The following is a 12,195-nucleotide window of genomic DNA, read 5'->3' on the forward strand; positions in this document are numbered from 1 at the left end:
AGTTTAATGCCTACAAAAATGAGTCGAATGGGACTACATCGAGATACTTCCCGGGTTTTATATGTAACTAACCCATACATTTACATCAACCCTCCCTCCGGAACATGTTCTGCTGTCAAAGAGGAGGAGTTATAGTGGAGAGCTGTAGCTGTCAGGTCTTCTGTGTTCAGGCTTCCTACAGACGCTGTAGTTCGTCAACAATGGTTAAAATTTAAGTTTGATTATGTTCCTGACAATTACAATCGTAGTTTAGCTCTCTGTGCTGCGCATTTTACGGAAGACAGCTTCCAGAATCTACACGAGTTCAATGCCGGATTCAACAAGAAACTATTAATCCAACATGAAGCAGACCCCTAGAATTTTTTACGAGTAAAATATCTATGAAGTATATTCCCATTCATATTTACCTTTATTTAGCACACCAGGGCTAGGAACATGAAATTGTCCAGCTATGACTTCTTGTTTCACAGGAGTTTAAATATGACGAATACACAAAGGCCAAATTTCTTTAATCATCCATCACAATGAGTAAAACCAAAGAATATAGTTATGATGTGCAGTAAAAGATTGTTGAGCATGACAAAATAGAAAGTGGCTGTAAGAAAATAACTAAAGCATTGAAAATACCCATTTTGACCATCAGGGCAAAAATTAAGAAGTTCCAATCAACTAAAGATGTTATGAATCTGCCAAGAAGAGGACGTGTGTCTATATTGTCTTAATGCACGGTGAGGAGGAAAGCTTGAGTGGCCAAAGACTCTCCAAGGATCATAGATGGAGAATTGCAGAGATTACTTGAGTCTTGGGGGTTAGAAAAAAAATGATCAAACAACCCCTACATCCCCACATGTTGTTTGGGAGGGTTTCAAGAAAAATCCTCCTCGCTCCTCCAAAAATAAACTCCAGCATATTAATTTGTCAGACACGACTGGATCTTCAAAAGGGACCGGATTCTGTGGTCAGATGGCTTTTTGGCAACAAACCCACCAGATGTGTTTGGAGCAAACAGGGATGAAGAGTATCCCATGCCTACGGTTAAATATAGTGCTGGATCTTATATGTTGTGGGCTTATTTTTTTGCTGGAGGTCCTGGACTTCTTGTTCAGATACATGGTATCATGGATTCTAGCAAATACCAACAGATAATAAAATCAAAACCTGACAGCCTCTGCTAGAAATCGTATAATGGGTCGTGGCTGGATCTTCCATCAGGACAACGATCCAAAACAAACATCAAAGTCAACACAAAAATGGGTAACTGAGCCCAAAATGAAGCTTCTGCCATGACCGTCCCAGTCCCCTAAACTGAACCCTATAATGAGTGGGCTGAACTGAACAGAAGAAGCACCAACATGAAACATGAAAAACATTTATTTTATAATGTGATTTACCCCCCAATTTCAATTCTTTTACTTCAATGAAAGGTTAGATTTTTGCGAATTTTTTGAATGAATGATCAAAAGGATAAACAATGCAGATTTATTTTTTACAGCCATTTTATATCATATTTACCAGGGGGGCCATTAATTGTGACCACCACTGTAGTTTTGGACGGGTAATATTTTATCTTAATAATCTATTCTATTTGTTCTAGAGCAATTTGTTTTGGCGGAGGACAGTGTTAAAAAAAAAAAAAACCTGCTGCTGAAGCACTCAAGGGCCTGCAGCTGGGCGTCTTTAGCTGAGCACCTGACGTCTTTCAGTGTCTGAAAAACACTTTGGTGAACACACGGCTTAAAACGTCAAAACAAGTCAATTTAGCGTGTTTATACAAAGAAAAACGATGGAATGGATAACGTGTTCTGTGTGAAAGGCCTTTGATCGTTAGTTTGCTAGCCTCGAAATCCAGACCTAAATCTGAAAGATTAATGGTCTGGCATGGACTAATGAAAATCGGCCAGCTCGAGGGGCGGCACCAAGCATGCATTTGAAAATCTCACTGCACGTAATTGGATAACACTACGACCAATCACAACAAGCTCCATAAGCTACAGTATAGCTACCAGCAGAGCTGACTGGTAGATTAGACTCTTGCCATATCCGGTCGGCAAAACAGCAAACACACCCTTCTTTCAAAGGAATGATTCAAGCACCGTCTTTTGTTCCTCTTTTAGATAAAAAGCCAAGTCTAACTTGTTCATTGTAGCGGCCAAAGCCATTTCAAACAACTGGTGTTCATCCATAGCCATCTTGCAATGTTTACTAATGACTTCGACGTCATGGCCAGAGGTGAGCTAAACAGATGACGACCATCTGTTTAGCTCGCCTCTGGCCCGCCTATATCAGATAACTTCGATGTGATTGGTGCAGCTCAGATACAAGGGCATATTTAATGAGCATCATTACTGGACACCAGAGTAACTCGCTGAGCAAATTCAACTTGTGCTCTCGCGAGAACTCTGGATTTCCAGGGTAACAGTTTGCATGTTACCGAAAAAATAAAACTTCAGTTGCAATTAAAGCAATGAGGAAGAGATGGTGCTTCCTCGTACTTTGTCAGTCAACGACTGTGTTTTTGCGCTGTAGTATTTTATAATATGTAGAGAATTTCCACAGTTTTTCCTATCTGTAAAGTTCACAATATAGCATTGGATTTGTGAATCTTTTTAGTGAAGTTAACAAGAGGGATCCTGTAATTATGTTCCTGAAATTATGATCCTGTGATTGATGCAAATATCTTTACTACTGAAACATCAGTTATTTTCACTAGCTTTAAAGGTGTGGTATGTATATATCTTGAACTAACAATATTAATCATTGTGTGCTTGGTTTCATTTGAGGTGCTCTCTACACGCAGAGAAATTTGTTCAGATGTCAGGGCCTGTATCTTGCACTTTATTTCCTTTCAAGACCTCTATATTTATAGTTCAAAAGTAGCATTCAAAAACTATCATTCAAATTGCAATTTGTTGCATGAAATGTAAGCACTTTGTTTTTAGCAGTTTCACAACAAATGTACTGTTGCATGTTACTAAGTTTTTTTTTATGTTAAATGTTATTCAAGTCAGCACTTCTGTTTTTAACATTAGTGCAGTTTTAGTACCATTGTATTAGTGATTCACAAACAAATGTGTAATAGTCACCTATTTCTGCCTTTATGTACAGCTTTTTGAGGTGATGATAAACATGCTTTGTTGTATGGTTTTTTTTTTTCTTCACATGAAAAAAGCTAACTGTTGTATCAGATGCCTGTGGTGTAATCACGGACTATTATATGGACTTTTATTTGTTTTTGTTTTGTCCTCGCGTCATTGTTATGTCACGCAATATGGTTTTAAGGAGAAGTGGAAGTGACGTCGAGAGAGGACTCCGGAGTTCAAACGGGGAAAGCGGTCTGTGTTTAGCGGGCTCTGTGTAATAGTTGCATGAAGAATTCATCAAAGGGACTAATACCCTATTTTTGTGGATTACGTGACAATTGTTTTCTGGACTACTACATCTTCCCATCGGCTAAACAGACTGTGGCGAGATTGCGTAAGTCCACGGGGATATTGACTGCGGCTTCTCGCCACGCTTCGCCTTACATTTTTGTTTGGTGTCTTTTTCTTCTCGCGGAGTACATTGTCGTTCCGTACGGACAATTTATGTTGCTTGAATGAACTTTCGGTCTGCTGGCCAGGACCTTGGGACATTGGGGTGTTGAGGGTTAAATGTGTGTGGGTAATTTGAGAATGTTTGTTTGCTGTGTTGGAGTGCGGCCGTGCCTCCAGCTGTGAAATAAGCGCATATTGCTGCCCGTCTGGGTATTATAATGTAATATATCTCTCAATACACTTGGTTGAACTTGTGTTTCATTGTTTTTTCGTTAATATATAATTAATTCAAGTCTACATACACTCTAAAAAATGCTGGGTTAAAAACAACCCAATTTGGGTTATTTTGGCAACCCAGCGCTGGGTCAAAAAGGGACGTACCCAGCGCTGGGTTGTTTTAACCCAACTAATTGGGTTAAATGTTTGACCCAGCATGCTGGGTTGAACATTTAACCCAATTATGGGTTAAAAATTACTACAGTGCTGGGTTAATGTAACCCAAAATGGGTTGGAAATTTAAACTAGAAATTTTAGTAATCAAAATGACTAAAATAACACATCTACAGCAATACAGACTTCAGTAAGGCAAGGCAAGTTTATTTATATAGCACATTTCATACACAATGGCAATTCAAAGTGCTTTACATAGAAGAAATTAAAATAATAAAAAGAAATAAGAATAATTAAAAGTTTAGAAAAATAAAATACAGTACAGTACAAACAGTCGGACGAACATTGGCACAGTGCTCATTCAGTAATCAAAATATGAACATTTATTTTTGTTTTATCAAGTAAAATTGTCCATTTGTGAATACATTTTTTTTTATTTCCCTGAAAATTGAAAATGCATGAAACCATATCAGAAAGACTTGAAATAACTTCTTGAAGAAAATATGAAGTGAAATCTAAAAACATTTCACAACATTTACATCAAGATCTTGAGCATAAGATATCATGTGAGAGAAATACTCAGTAAGAATCAATTGTAGTGTAATTGTACTGTAGAAGAAAAGTACTTGTATTTAGAAGTAATAGTAAATATAAAAGAACAACAGCATAAAAGAGGCAAGGTCGCAGACAGTAATAACCTGTTTGTCAGCATAAATGAGTCAGAAAAATGAACCTTTTGAAGAAAATATGAATTTGAAATCTTAAAACATTTCAAAGCATTTACATCAACATCTTGAGCATAACATATAATGTGAGATAAATACTCACAGTAATAATCAATTGTAGTGTAATTGTACTGTAGAAGAAAAGTACAAGTATTTAGAAGTAACAGTTTAGAAGTAATAGTAGTAAATATAAAAAGAACAGCATAAAAGAGGCAAGGTCACAGACAGTAATAACAAAAACTACTGTTTGTCAGCAAAAATGAATGCTCGCAAAACTCTCATTGTTGGTGTTTCATCCCCAGAAAGTCCATACACCACAGTCTGTAAAAACTGCCACACTGTGGAACACTGTTTCAGGTAGTCTGTGTCAAACACGTAGAACGCCTTACTGCAGCAAGCAATGTATTTTGCGCGAGTGCCTCTCCGTTTATAATGGCAAAGGCTTGAAAGCACTGGTTGTCTCCAAGCATGAGAACATGTGGAAATTCAGAGTCTTTTGAGTGCAGGTACTCAGCCATATTGGTCCCAATCTGACAAAAAAAAAAAAGAAGAGGGAAAAACAAGAACTGGCATCAATTTAGAATGCAAAAACTTAAAACTAATGTAAATACCTTTAGGAACAGTAAAGGCTATGACACACCAAGCCAACCATCGGCCAATGTTAGCACTAGTCGGACCCCAGTTGGCAGGGGTTGGCCATAGCCTTTGCAGTGTTCCAACTTTTTGGCCCAGATGCAAATGACTCATGGCAACAACACAGTTAACGTTTGATGTCACAAGTTTTTTTTTTTTATGTCGGCTTGTTGTGTCATGGCCTTAAAGGATTAGTTCACCCAAAAATAAATACTTAAATTAAATTAAATCTGTTTATCATATAAAGCGATCAAGTCTCTTCAGACAATTTGGAATACATTAGATTCATATGAATTAGTTTTACAATCTTTTTATTAACTTTTTGTAGCATCAAAGTGGTAATTGCATAGACTGTCAATAGTGGGACAGAAAGCTCTCATATTTCATTAGAAATATCGTCATTCCATTCCGAAGATGAACAAAAGTTTTAAAGGTTTGGAACGACAGGAAGGTTTGTAATTGATGACAGAATTTTCATTTTTGGGTGACACTACACTGCATTTTTTCACTCAAAAATTAAATTAAAAACTTTACTAGATTTGTGATGTTGATAATTGTTAAAATGTGTCAGTCTGTGAAAAGGGTCCATACAATATATTGTAAATACTTAAATCATGTAGTTTTAGCAATGGCTGTTAACTTACCGGCTGTATGTCTATGAAGGCCTTCCGGGTTTCAATGAAAGTTGGTTTAAACGTTTTCCTTCCAATCTTGTACACTGATGTTGAAAGGACTACGGGAAGTACTTGCAAGGCGACATCACTCTGCATCTCTTTAGAATACAATGAAAAAATGTTCACAAAAATCACTCAAAATTAAAAAAAAAGTCTTCATAAAACTGCAATAAAATTTGACTGCAATAAATCTGGATGTATGACATTCATTTATTAAATTGTGTTACAACGAAATAGTTAACAAAATGAAAATGGTCCTGACTAACAGTAATTGTAAAAAGGGAAAATCTCTCCTTTTTTAGAATGACATGAGAGATAGTAATTAATTTTTAGACTGAATTATTCATTTGCAACAGTGTTCTTAATACCCATTACCTGCTGACATCAATTCTACACTGGAAAGTAGATCAAGACATTGTTTCTCTCTGCTGGCAAACTGCAGAATCTTATCCTTAAACACAGGTACCCAATTTTCGGTGAGTTTTGAAGCGGAGTCTGGATTCAAAATTAAGAAATCCTGGGATATCTAAAAAATACAAAACAAAGGCCAACATGGCAAACAAAGTTGTAAAACAAAAAAGAAAATACTGAGCCAATGTTTTTATTTGTTAAATTTGAGTGAAGATTCAAACCTTTTCTAAAAATACGCTTGTTTTAACAGCAGATTTGATAAATTCAACAGAAAAGTCAATTTGTAATTTCTACACAAATTTTTCAGTTTTAAAGTGTGCAAGTGGCTTACGATTACAATGAACCTTGTGAAATATTACTACATACCTTCAAATGTGGGAATTAACTCTTCAAGATTCCATTCTCTTAGTTTAGTTTTCACATATTCGTCCATCTAAGATAAAATAACAGATAAAATACATTTTATGACTAAATTATGTACATCCCAATTACAGAGTGGCAAGGCAAAATTGGCAGTCATTAACATTATTGAACTAGGCAACTGTAGTCAGGTTTATAGAACTGAAAACATGTAAAACGTCTCATTGCTCTTTAATAATAGTGAAATCAGGGTTGATGATATCAAATATAACTTACAAGGCTTAACAGAGTTGAAATTAGAAGTGGGAAAATGAGACAGAACAGTTAGCTGGATTTAACACTTCTGCGTCAAAGCAGCATTTGGCAAAAAAAATATTTATGAAATAAACAACATAATTTAACAAGTAACTTACAACAGTAACAAAAAAGTATTAGGCTACTGTTTTGCATTTATTTTTCAATGTCCTTCGATGCACTTTCCAGTAATTTCAGAAAGATCACAGTGCTTGCTGCCTTTACATTCTCTAAAACAAAAATTAATGTCAGTCAAAAGGCATTTTATTATCACAGAAAACTTGAGAAAAGCTCTTATCTCCAAATTATCCCGGGAGTGGCACGGACAAAATGGTGGTCGAGGTAAAGTAAAAAATTAAAAATTAAAAAGGTAAAAATGTAAGTATAGTGAATAGTATGCTCATATTAAATTAATAATATCTACTGTTACTATTGTACAGTTAAAGGAAAGCAGAGCGGAAAATTTGTGAAGTATGTTCTGACAGAGGACCAAGCTAACGTTAGCAAAGTAATTAAGTTAAACTTCACCGAATCAAACCCGTAGCTAATACAGCAAAGCATATATAATAAAGTAAATTTAACAAATTCAGAAGCAAAAACTAACAATTAACTTTTAAAAATGGACTTACAACTTTTCCCTTCCTAAGGCCAGCGTCGTGTGGCGCACTTTCTTTAATGTAGTCCACTGAGCAGAGCGTATGAGGCGCAGCGCGGCTGTCATTCGGCCGTGAGGAGCTGAGAGCGTAAAACTGCGTTATACAGTAAAATCGTTAGAGAAATATTGAATATGTAAAGGATAATGTATAGCGAGGTGGTTGTTATAGCGAATAACAACCCCGACTGGCTGAACGGGACAAAAGATTGATTTAAAAAGGAGTTTATTGATTTAAAAACGATTATATTGCTTCCGCTAAAGAAAATAGTCCGTTCCGCGTCCATAGCAACGCTGTTTTTCATGGTACTTCGCAGCGGTCTGTTATCAAGAAATAACAGACGTATTCTACATTGGAATTCAACCAAGCCATGTAATAAATGTTGATAACAGACTCTATTAACAGAATTTTTGGAAATAAGACATAAGAAAACCAATAAAAAGCGGCAGTTAAGACGAGGCAAAAACCGCGAATATTTCCATATAAGCTATTTTCTGACTTTTCCACCTTCCCACGAAATCTCAAAATACTCTTGGATAAAAACCAATTGATAACTAATTGAAATTTGTATATTTACTTACCATAAATTGCATACACGTCTTTTCTTTGCTTCCACCTGAAGGCGCTAAGAAAATGGCGGCTTCTCTGACTGGTGTCGTCCGTGTTGTTGCGTGACGTGCGTGCTCTCTTTCACGTCCGCGTTCCCAACCCAGCACCGCTGGGTTACAGATTAAAAACGTTTTTCAACCCAAATTGGGTTACATCAACCCAGCATCCTTACCCAACAGTCTCAACCCAGCGTTTGGGTTGAAAAAACAACCCAGCATTTTTTAGAGTGTACATGTCAATTGTATTCTATATATTTTTTCTTTAGTGTTTATTTAACGAAAGTAAGCTGTTACTGGCTTTATTTATATCAGTAGGTATCAGATCCGCCCGTTACCTTATGTTTTGCGTGCAGTACTTTTTCCTTGCTTTGATAGTGTAAGGGAAATTGTTACAAATGTATTTTGGCCTATTGCCACATAAGGGCAATGTTGATATACTGGATATTTATGTGGCCAATTGTGCAATATGAGTTTTAACATTTCTACAGAAAGGGTGTTGAACCCACAAAGAAACTGTCTGTTATTAAACATGTTTGCTGTTTTTTTATGGCAATCATTAAAGAGATTAAAACAAAGTAATTTCTGTGTGAATTTGAAAGACGTTTAACAACCTCTCATACTGTCAATTAAATATTGCTGTATGTTTAAAGGTCCCGTTGCATGCGATTCCATGTTTCAAACTTTAGTTAGTGTGTAATGTTGCTGTTAGAGCATAAATAATATCTGTAAAATTATAAAGCTCAAAGTTCAATGCCAAGCGAGATATTTTATTCAACAGAAGTTGACTACAAAAAACGGCTCGATTGGACTACATCCCTCTACATCCTGCATTGGTGACATCACCAGAACCGTTTCTTGACTAACCTCCGCCCACAGGAATGCTCCCTCAACTCTACTGGTTACTTGCGCACTTCTTATAACTTAGGCTACTGTGTTTACTCAGCTCTTACGGTGATTTTCTGAAGTAAAACTGACGCTTCATCTTTTGTGTGATGTACAATAAACTTTATTATACTCATCAGTACATGTTTGATCCAGTGACGTGCGGTGATGTCTTAAAGAGGCTAGGCACTGAGTTTACCTGATTTAAGATTACCTGATTTATTGTTTAAAGGCTAATAATACCAGTAAACATTACGCACAAGCGCGGCATATCAAGAAATGTACAAATCAGGATGTATATCGCGTGTATTCTCTCAGTCTCTCTCTCTTTCTCTCTCTCTCTCTCTCTCTCTCTCTCTCTCTCTCTCTCTCTCTTTTACACACACACACACACATACACGCACGTCGCACACACACAAGCGCGGCACAGGCACACACCGCGAGTAACAGTAGTTTATGTCCACTCCACTCCAGCATTAGAATGCAACCATTCTTAATCCTTATTGTTGCACAGCGGTCAATTGAATATGAAGTCAAATGGCTTGCATTAATTCAACCATATTTATCAATTCAATAGTAAGCCCAAAATAGTTTTTGACTCACCAATCGGTAGATTATTTGTTGCCTACATCAAATTCATCCGCCGCCATTTCCTCATGAAGACGTCGATCGCAGCTTTGTAAAACTCATCTTTACGGGCCTTCAGTTTGCACAGTCTCTGGCTCTCAATTTAAAACATTTAACTCTCTGATGACAGCCTTTTAACTCCGTTGCTGTCATTTTGGCTTTGAATTTGCCGCGGGGATTAGGCATGTAGGCTATCTGTGGTGTGTAACGTCAATGACGTTAGCTGCGCAAATGTCCAGTAATATCTTGATTTTAATTGGTCCATGTCTGATATGTTACGGAGATGTTACGGGCATACCATATTTACGTCCAAAGGCACAGCAGAGTTGTGCTTTTTGACGTACATGTTAAAGAATACAGGATCGAAGTGCGCATGCGCAACATGGGTTTTTCGCTTGCCGTCTGCAATGAATGGACAGTAAAAGCACTGCTTATTCTACGATTTGTTTTTTATTTGATTATGCGTAACTGCTACATTTGTCATCATAACGTCTAAATAATTGGAATAACACACATATTGCATATATAAATCACAAGAATAAACAGTAAAAATACAAATACAAGTTTATTATTTAATAAACCATTTTATTTTTGAATTTTGGCAGGGTAGGCAGTGCCTAGTTTGCCTACCCAGACCGCACGTCACTGGTTTGATCATCATTCAGACAGCAGACTTGTAGGCTATTAATAAATAATACAAGCAGATGACAAATACGTTATAATAACCGTAATTAAACTACTAAACCATACCTGTTTCATCTCTATACAGCACTCTGACTCTGTAGGCATTATTGTCCGACTCGAAATGAACACCGTTACTGAGAGTTTCTGATATTATCATCATTCCGTGAAATGAATTTGTCCTGACAGACTGAGCACGAGCTCATGAAGCTCCGCCCCCTGTGTCGTCCAGCAGCACCTCATTTGCATTTAAAGGGGACACACTGAAACGGCTCGTTTTTCTGAGCCCCAAAAAATGTCAATTTAAACATGCTGTAAAAAATGATCTGTTGGGTATTTTGAGCTCAAACTTCACATACACACTCTGGGGACATCAGAGACTTATTTTACATCTTGTGAAAAGGGGCATAGAACGGGACCTTTAACTAGATTGAGCTAGATAATTTTGAACACTCAAAATAAATGAATAATAAATAATTTAAGCAGAAGCAGAAGTTCTAACAATTAAATAGGGGTGCATTATAAAATGTTTTATATTAATGTAACTAAATAAAATTAAGTTCAACTAAATGGGTTAAGTAGAAGTAACAATTATTAAATAGCGGTGGATTTACATTTTTTTTATACTAACGTAACTAAAAATTTATTAAGTTCAACTTAATGCATTTGTTGAAATGTAGATAAAATCAATTGAGTGCAACCACTTATGATAAAAGTAAATAAAAATTATATATTTTTTTGAGTATAGCCTATAGCTATTATAATAGAAATCCATTATTTTACTTGAGCATAAAATAGCCTACTTCTTTCGAAAACATTAAAAATACTAATGTTTCCAAACATTTGACCTGTACTGTCACTTTAAGATTCCTCAACAATAATAAGTGTTACAGGAAACATGAACTGAATAGAGGCGATTGAGGATACAACTTCTTAACCTCAATTTTCTCTGTGCTTTTCTGCTTCACAACAGGCTCTATGAATTTGACTGAAAATTAACGTAGATATAACATTGGAGATAGTGCCACAATATAACGTAAAACCTTTCACGAGTTCACACTTGCATGTAATCGAATGTAGGAAACATGCGTATTTGGCGTGCTTTCCGAACTCAAAAAATACGGTGGCCCAGTAGTGCACAACACAACGAAATGTAAAAAGCAAACATAAGTTCACAACACAACGGAAACAAGCCACAACACAACGAAATAAAGCCACAACACAACGGAAATAAGCCACAACACAACGGAAAATCCACAACACAACGAAATAAAGCCACAACACAACGGAAATAAGCCACAACACAACGGAAAATCTACAACACAACGGAAAATCTACAACACAACGAAATAAAGCCACAACACAACGGAAATGCTCCCCCGACCACTAGAGGGCTCTTGGAGCCCAGTAAAGTTAGTTTTCCAAGCCATTGTTCTAGAGTCAGCAGTCTTTATATATAAATACCACGATTAGTTTTAACAGTGTATATCAACATAAAATATTACTTCAAAATAACCTACATGAATTATAGCTGCGTATTTGATTTATACTCGAGAATGCTTGGACGCGCTTCCACAGCGCAGGGCACGTCTGGCAATTCCACCAAGTGGTTAAAACGTATAATTTATTATAATATAATTTGATAAATAAAAATAAAAACCATTTGGTGAAATAGGAAGGAATTGGCACAATTCCACCTATAATAAGTCAGTCTGGTCACTAGG

This window comes from Scardinius erythrophthalmus (assembly GCF_964197995.2).
Source record: "Scardinius erythrophthalmus genome assembly, chromosome: 24".
Lineage (NCBI taxonomy): Eukaryota > Metazoa > Chordata > Actinopteri > Cypriniformes > Leuciscidae > Scardinius > Scardinius erythrophthalmus.